Source organism: Atta colombica, unplaced genomic scaffold (genome assembly GCF_001594045.1).
Source record: "Atta colombica isolate Treedump-2 unplaced genomic scaffold, Acol1.0 scaffold238, whole genome shotgun sequence".
NCBI classification, from domain to species: Eukaryota; Metazoa; Arthropoda; class Insecta; order Hymenoptera; family Formicidae; genus Atta; species Atta colombica.
In genome coordinates, this window is record NW_017259336.1 from 2,703,116 (window position 1) to 2,712,882 (window position 9,767).

Below are 9,767 nucleotides of genomic sequence, written 5' to 3' on the forward strand. Positions count from 1 at the left end.
TTCATAATTTATTGTTCTTATTTTACGATCTTAAGTAATGTCTCGAAGTGCTAATACTCTGATTGATTCATGACATCTTAAAACATTCTTAAACACAAGAACTTAATCTAAATTCATATAAATGAATACTAAGAAATAAAGATATTAGATAATATAAAGAATTTGAAAAATTATTAGATAAGTTTAATATAAAGAAAAACTTGCTCCATATACAGACTAGCTTAGACAATTTCAAGTCTTAATATTTATTGTTTTATTTAACATTGATATCAATCAATTAAATAAATTTATATGTATATTAAAAATGTAATTCCAAAACTTATTTAATGTTACAATACAAAAAATTAATGAAAAATAACAAATAGTTTTTTAAGTAACAAATTTTTCAAATAACGGTAATAGTAACGCGTTACTTTTTTAAGATAACGTTCTCAACGTTTTAAAAAAATCTGAACGTTATTTTCTATTAAGCTTATTCAATAACAATTTATTAAATGCAAGGTTGAGAAAGTTATTTTATAAAAGTAACACGATGTCATTGCAGTTCTTTTTTCTGAAAATTGCGACCGAAAAATAACTCTTCCCTTTCTTTTTCTCTCTCTCTCTCTCTCTCTCTCTCTCTCTCTCTTTCTTTTTCTTTCTCCCCCTTTGAAAAGATTAACAGTAAAAAGCAAATAAATATAAAATAATAATGTAAGATTGTAAATTGTATATATTAATTAAAAGAAATAAAAGTTATAAATTTATCAGTGCACTCCTCGCCTTTATGAAGTGAACGGCAAGGATCATAAAACAATGATATCAGCAATGAATTACGATACGACGATAATCCGCAAATCCTTTGGCATCTGGGAAGAAAATACTCGTAAAAGTTTCAAGTTATAGATCAAGTATCAAGTTATAAATTTATCATATAAAATAAAATTTTATTTGTTGATTGCAATGATCTCACTGAGCATTATGTATGGTATTACATATGATGAATAAAAAGAATAATTAATATTCTGCAAGTTTTTGACTTCGCAAAAGAAGAACGATACACGTAGTACATATAAGACACTAAAAGATTTACATATTTACGTACGGACTTATTACCTGAGGCGCGCATATGGCTGCTGTACAAGGCATTACAAGCGGGTGCGATGTACCGTTGATCGCCGTGGGCGTCACAGCTCTTCTCATCTCTCCGCATCGCCAGTTTCTTCTCATCTCGCGCGTCCCGTTCGGAATATAATTCTCTATGGAATCAAAGAATCGGACACGTCATAATGTTCAACCGCACCCAAAATTACAGGGCACATAGATTAAGGTTATTTTAAAGATTACCAAGGTATTGTAGGTAGATTCTTTATTGGTTCAATACTCAAATGATGAGAGCTGATGTTTTTAAATACAGAAACAAGTAGTAATGATGTAAAAATTTAAAATTTTTTGACATTAGAAAACGTTTTTAAGCATTTTCTTTTCCTAAAGGAGAATGGGTAAAATTTTGACCAAAAGAATGGAAACTTTCTTATACATGTTTTCTTGTATTTTTTAATGTGCTGAATTATTTGCAAACATTTTAAACTGATCTGATGGGAACATATTGAAAATCGCATTAAAAATAGTATAATTTCCAGATCTAATCTTTGTTAATTTTCAATATTTTCCCATCAGTTTAGTTTAAAATTAATTTGCAAATGATTCAATACATTTAAAAAATCCCAAAATTGACTATTTTAGACAACTTAATTTTTTAGTTGTGTTATTTTTGAAATAAGATAACGATGTTGGTATTGAATATTATATCGTAAAATAACTCAAACAAGATTATAGAAGAAAGAATCCTCGATAAAAATCTTCCAAGAAAAAATAAGTTAACGCGTTAAATTTATAAAGCAAATTTCATTATACAGCGCGGTAGCGAACGGTAATGGTGAACGAACAGTGAACAAACGACCGACCGTGAACTTCACGGAGAACGACGTACGTAAAAATGTATGGTAAGTGGCTTCTTCTAAAAACAGTTCTTTGCAAACATAAATTTTGTACATGCTAATGTCGACATTAATAAATGTTTAAAAGATTACAAATTATATTATTTAATTTGTATAGATAAATTGATCTAAAGATAAAACTATATGACTTAAATAAAAAGAAATTAATATATTCGTGATTAAATTAAATTTTGAATGGAAATATGTCTAAATAATAAAATTTTATATATCAAGCAATACAATAATTTTTGATAGTTTATTGTAGTAATTCTTATTACAATAAATTATAATAATTCTTATTGTTATAGTAGTATGTTGTATATTAATTTATAGTTTAATTTATTCAATGTAATAAAATGTCTTGTCAAAGTAGCATCAGACTATTACTATTCAAAGAAATTAATATTTCTATTAGAAAGTTTATATTGTGCAAGGATGTGGAAACAAAACTATAAATAGAATCGAAATAATTATAAGTGATATTTGATTCACGTGACTACAACAGATACAAAAATAACCGACCGTGAACCTTAGGCGATAGCATCGAAATTAGGCTATGATAGGACGAAGCACTTCGAAATCTTGATATTTGTCTTCGCTAACTTTACCTCGATAATAGTCGATTAACCGTTAGACTTCTTTTTATGACTGTAGTGCTCTGTCGAAAAATCATTTTTCTAAGAAGGAACGCTCTGATCTTGATGTTATTTCTAAGAAGAAACACTCTAATAATATTTATGACTAAAATGTAATTAAAAAAAAATTATTTTTTTACGTTATTTTTTTTTAATTTTTATAAAACATATTCGGAGAAAAATAAATATTAAAGTTTAATAAATATTTATATTTGATTAAAAAGATACTAGCTAAATATTTACTAAATGCAATTCCTTTAAATAAATATTTGAATATTAAGATAATAATTTGATTTTATAACAAAAGTAGTAAAATTGTTGAAAAATTTTTTAGAAATTGATAAAAATAGTCAACGTGACGTAATCCATTGTGAAAAATGTTCTTAAAAATTCATATTAAATATAGAGAATAAAGGTTTTTAGAGAACAAAGATTTATTTTTAAAATTTACAGCTCTTTTTATATAAAATTTATAATTCATTATATTATTGTTCCAAAATATAGCATTGTTTCAGTATTATTAGAGTGGCTTTTTCGTTTTGTAAAGATTAACAAATTCCTCTTATCTTAATATTTTTTTAATTGCAATCAATTTAAATCTTTTATTCTCTTTATGTTAAATAATGTTTAAAATTAAATTGATCTAAAATACGAGTAAGACAAATTCTTTAGAATTTCTGGAAATTTTAAATTTTATATTGTGTTATTGAAAGAGTTAAAGAAAGCTTATAAAGTGCAGCTGACATCTGAATGTTACTACGGTTATGGCGTACCGGAGAGAAATAAACAGATTATCATTGCTCAACAGCGTTCTACCACGCTGTATACAGCGCGATATTATCATAAAATACCGGTTTCCGAGCCTATCGGTCACGGTATCCCACAGAAAATTAAAAAACGAGCTCCGTACGCGCGATAGCCACGAATTACGACTATCCGTGAACCCCGAGGATGATTTCACCGATGGTAGGGATGCAATACCGCTATGTCTTACTCGTCGAGCTCTCTCCCTCTCGCGTCTCTCATCATGCAGTCATACCCCCTTCCTCATCACAATTTTCGCAGTCGGGGGCACAACGGTTACGTTTTACCGTTGCGAGCCGCTCGTTCGCTCACGCGGCATCCGTGTTGCGGTTGCGGCCCGACGTTCTCCTCTTTGCTCTCCCGCCTACTCGTGCGAGAAGCAAGGTTTTGCACGCGATTTGATTCAGCAGCCTAGCCCCCTTCTATGCGCATGCTCGAGGAAACGAGCTTACGAACGCATCTATTTGATGGAGAATTCTCACAAGTGCACAAATTAAACAGATGTTTTTATAAACCTACTACACTAGGCACAATTTTCGTAAAAACGAAGAAACACAAGATTTCGAGCAAACTCCATTTGTATTTAAACAAATGTACTTTTTAAATACTCACGCAGTCTCGAGCACACAGTTTCTATTTACAGCTAATATTTATAATAGAGATGTTGAAAAAAACGGTTTAAAGAATGGCTGAGATCACGAAAAAGTTTCACTTCAACCTGATGGCATGATTAAATTAACTATATATCGTTAAAATATACATTATATATATGGAAGAATTTTGTAGAAATTTAAATATACCTACGTTTTATATATTATGGCATTAATCATGTATCAAGTTACGTCCTTTTTTAATTAATGGTTGTATAAAATTGCTAGCGATCGCGCTGAGCAAAAGAAGAACTCAATGTGAGCGGAATCCAGCAGATTTATTCTGTAATTCTTAACATAAATTTCGTTATTATTATATCATGGTAAAAAAAGCTGCGCAACGGTGTTATAATGACAACGAAATTTGCTTTAAGAGTTACAGAATAGACCTGATGAGCGAAATCATAAAGAAGAAGATCTTTACTTTCGAACAATTCAATGAAGCTTACCTGCGAAAGATTGGCTAATAACGCGTTGCATGTCTCCAACTTATTACTGTGGGGTTGCATGTGATTTAAATCGATCATTGTTTTCAACATTGGCGACGCAAAAATGTCAATTTAAAACTTGCTTTTAAAAAAATGTGTAATGTGAATAGCAATTTTACACGTATATAAAATTCCATTATTAGTTTAAGCATCAAATAAATTTTCTTATCATACTCAATATCAGTGAGATTGAAAATCAATTGGTATCAATACATATTTCGTGAGTGAACGGAATAAATAAAATCAGGGAATTATTGAAGCGCTCTCTCTCTCTCTCTCTCTCTCTCATAAGCACGCGAATGCTTGAGCAGCTAAAAGATTCATCATGCTTTTGCTTCGAAAAATGCCATAACACAGATACAAAGATCTACAACGAAATATTTGATAGAAAGCGTTTTATGAAAGTCGAACTAGCCTTGGGTTTGGCGCCAAAGACCGGCCTGAGGTCAATGACCATCGGAATATCCACGTTCGGCCAACGAACGACCGCGGTCCGAGCGATTCCTCCGGCTCGAGATAATCGTGCATTCAAGGGTACGGAAGACGCGACGAATCGATTTCGGCGAATCTCGGTCCCTTCTTTGTCATTGAAATATCTTCTTTGTTATATCATTCTAATATTTCTAATATTAAACACTCTCGCGAAAAAAAAATAGAATTTAAGTCTCTTAAAGAAAGATAGATGTTCATTAATTATGTTTATGTTTTTTGGTAAATATTAATTTCTTACAATAATAAATTTAAATTATTATATATACAATTAAATTTTGCAATCGAACTTTCTCGCGATGAAATATCCAACGATAATTGTGAAAAGAATTTACTATAAGAATTTATTATAAGATAAGTTGTTATATTAAAAATTGCTACCTTTAAACAATATTTAATTGCACAAATTGAAGAATAATCAATACCATTTTATTTTAATCAAAAATTATTTAATATAAACACAGACACAATATTTAATTAAAAATAAATCAAAAAGTATTTAATACAAATGAAAAAAAAATTTTCTATCGAAATGAGTACTTAGTAATATTCATTATATATACTTTTATTATACACTATTTAATAAATCTATTAATATATACAGAGTATCCAAAATTTTTGACATACCGCTTGCGGGCAGGTAAAGTGGACTGATCTGAGTCAAAAAGTCCTTTATTATTTTGTAATTTTAATAATTTTTTTAGTTACTCAATAAGCAGAATACTTAAAATCTTTAAGATATTTTATAAAAAACTCTGAAACATCTTAAAATATTATATTATGCATCGATTTTATCTGCTTATTTGGCAATTTTTAGAAATTAATATTTCCTTAACTATTGCGAAAATTATAAAATGATAAGAGAACTTTTCGACTCAGTTTTGTCTGATCTATCTGCTCACAAGCAATGAGTCAAAGTGTTTGAAACCCTGTATATAATTGTATCTAGTTACTAATAACGTTTATAGGCAAACGATTAAATCAAATCACTGAAAGTTTATAAAATGTGGCTAAATATTATAAGACCCATTTCTTGTTTATCATTTGCTGTTCCACTTTGTCTAAATAACGTTATTATGAATCTGAATGTCTGTATATATTTGATCAATCCGCTTCTACTGAATGCATGTCGGATAAGCAGGATATCAAACTTAAAGAGGGTGGCACCCTACGGGCAAATAACGGTGAATAAAGCGACCGAGTGACTCTCGTCACGAAAGAGATCCGCGTGCACGGCAAAGCGAAGGCGGCGAAGTCTCAAGATGAAGAAGATGAAATAGTACTTTATATCATATGGAAATGAAAGAATAGAGAGGAACATAACAAAAGAAGAAAAAAAGAGAAAACATAAATTTAAAAAGCGTGTTTAACCAAAAGAAAAGAAAAGAAGCAGGAAGATGGAAGGAAAATAGAAGATCAATGTTGAACGCTACAGAGAAAAATTAGAAAAATAAGAACGGAAGAGATGAAATCATTGGGAAAAGTGGAGACAAAACTCAAAACAAGAAGATGGACGAAAAAGAAGGAAAACTGAGACGAAGAAGATAAAGAAAAGGGAGAAAGAGAAGGAAAAACATAAGGAGGGAACCGCAGAGAAAGACTTTGGTGGGGGATGAAGAAACCATCCGCTTTATACTACCGCTCGTCTGGTAGGGGCACGTGAACGACGACGAATCGGTGGTGGAGGTAGAAGAGTGAACCAGTGAACCCATATAGAAGGGGCAGGGTGACGGCGGCGGTGGCGACGGCGGCGGTGGCGGTGGCGGCGGCGGCAGCCGACGGTGGTGAGGGTACGATGACGAGCAGCACCGTGCGCAAGCACCTGTGGATCTCTGCGGTAGAGTCACTCATCAGCTACCACCACCGGACCACCGCCGAACTTCGAAGTATACAGATAGAACCGAACAGAAACGGTAACGTCGCGCACAACGAAACGCGAGGAGATCGGAATAGGAAGAAGTAAAAAAAGTTCGAAAACAAAAGGCAAATGATCGTCTAAAAAATACCTAGTAAAAAATACTCCTATCAAAAAGTGGAAGGTGATTTCAACTAACTGTGGCGATTTTATTAAGCCGAGCTGGTGAAGAGAAAAGAACCGTCTCCTGATCACTTATGTGAAGATACAGTTTGCTCGAAAAGATGAAGGTTACGTGGATGAGAAGATAATAATGTCTAATAGATAGTTGTATCAAGAAATAATTCTTATGGGGAAAGAAGCAATTGTGAAAATCAATCACAAAAGAATTCAAGCATTATAAGTGTAAATTTGGGATTGCAGTGATTACGATAAATTGGGATCAAAAACGGCTTTTTCGCAACAACATATGCCTTGACTCGAGTGCGAAGAATCAAAATACTGATCGCAATCTATGTTGGACTTTTCATTTAGTTATTGCCATTTGTCGATTGTAATCAAGTCAGTTCCGGTTTCAAAGGCGGTGTTATTATCATTAGTGAGTCACAGAAACAAATCCACAAAGACCAACGAACTCGCTTCTGAACGACTCATAATTGTGATCTAATTGATATTAATGCATATAATTAATTTCACGATCAAAAATAAATAAAATTTATGTTTACTCAATTCTATTTATACTGAGCTAATGTCCAGTAATTAACTTAATTTCGTGCAGAGTATCTGAAGAAATAGAACCGTGGCCTCCTCAGCCAAAATTCGTACTTGCATCTTCAAAATTGGACGAATTACAAAAAAGAAAGAAAAGGATAACATCGAATGTGCGAGAGTGCAAATAGGAATCAGGAAAATCATAAGTGGAGGACGAAATCCTGATCGATCCTGTATCGAGCGTCATGACGCTCGATATCATTATGTGGCGAAGGCGCGTTCTTTGATTTGTGATTCTGAGAACAGAAAAGTATGGAGATATCTATATATATATCTATATATATGTGTGTATATACAGTTGAATAAGTGAGAAAATCGATTGAAAAAACGGATCGGAAGAAACAAAATTATTCTATACGCGCATAGTGATTAACAGATTTACTTAAGTGAGTGATAAGTGAGAGAGTCGAGGTGAGATAAGAGCGATTTTTGGGAAAGGCGGCGTTGTGGATATCAGGATATGCGATCTCGGACAAGATGCCTAGCACAATAAGAGGTGAGTGACAAATTACATCGATTATTTAAATTTAAATGATCCTGTGTCGCAAATTCCATGATAATCATGCAGGTCTTATGACATTTTCTGTATTATAAGATACAACACAGATATTTTTTAATTGTAATTCATTAATAATAATTACAAGATCTAATAATAATTACAAGAAAAGTCAATCATGAAATGTTACAAGTTGTTACATAAAATTTTAATTAATTAAAATTTTCGCGACATACAATGTTATGGTAATACTTACTCTATGCGTAAAGAATTAAAGACTTTAGAGAAAATCTCACGAAAGATAAAAACGAATCGAATGTGTAGATTTAATAGGTGCTATCAAAGATTCACATGGTATCGATTCTTTCAGCGCTTTAACTCTTTCACTTATTGATTCAACAGAAGACAATATGCGATTTTTTTTATTAAGTTATTGACAGATAAAACAAAATTTCTTTATATGTTAATTACATGCACTAATAATTTCATATTTCGTAACATAATTAATAGAATAAGATCTTAATGAAAAATTCGACATTCATAAAATATTCTTTCATTGATATACATGATCATTGATAAAGCCGTTCACTTTTGACATTAGCTTTTGCAATATGTAATAATTTGAATCATACATTATATTTTGGCGACGCGATGATCATATGACTTTATCTTTTCATATTTTTAAATTATATGACAATTTAATATCTATTTTACAAAAAGCATAACTACTTTTACTCAGCAATACTACTTTTAATCAGCTAAAATTTTTATTTTCTAATTACACTTAAAATGTGTAAATTGTTTTACTTTTTTTATTTCGTTGAATCTAGAGTTAATATTAAAATTTCTATTTATATACTGTAAAAAATAACAGTGCCACTAAAGAAAAGATTACGTCTCATATATGCATGTATTTTAACAAACACATAATTAAAATTTTATGATATTCTATTCTTTCTTGTCTCTAGATTTATACAGAGTTGCTTAATTTTTTTCTTGAAGGGATTAAGATATACCAAGTCAATCTTGAATTATTCGGAAGAGTAGGGTAGTAGCTGAAAAGAATATTTAATCGGAATAAAAAGGAATACTGATTAGGGAAAAATAGGCTCGTTCGCAGAAGGTAACAGTACACGATGTTGCGGTCACGATGGCAGGGTCATTTGAGGTCAGTAACACACTGACAACGCGGTCGCGTAATTCGCAACGCTCTTCTGCCTCTGAGATCCATCGAGCTTTTCAATCTCTTCGTCCCATTCGCGATTGTCAGTGTCGACATTATCGTTTTCAAAATTATCGTTCTATCTATTACTTCTTTATCGCATATATAACCAAATTTTTCTCAATTATATATATTAACTGAGAAAGAAAGGCGATATGTAATATTTAGCGATAATAATGCATTATTAAATTCAATTTGCAGTGTTTCTATAAATCTCTTAATTTTACATTGTCCTCGATATCATATCTATGTTTTATATAGAAACTATGTTTTATATATTAAATTTTTATAAAAAGTAATTATTAAATTATTTAAGTTACAGTTTTAGAGTATATCGTTATATTTAAAGTATATACTTTTAAGTTTATATATCTATAT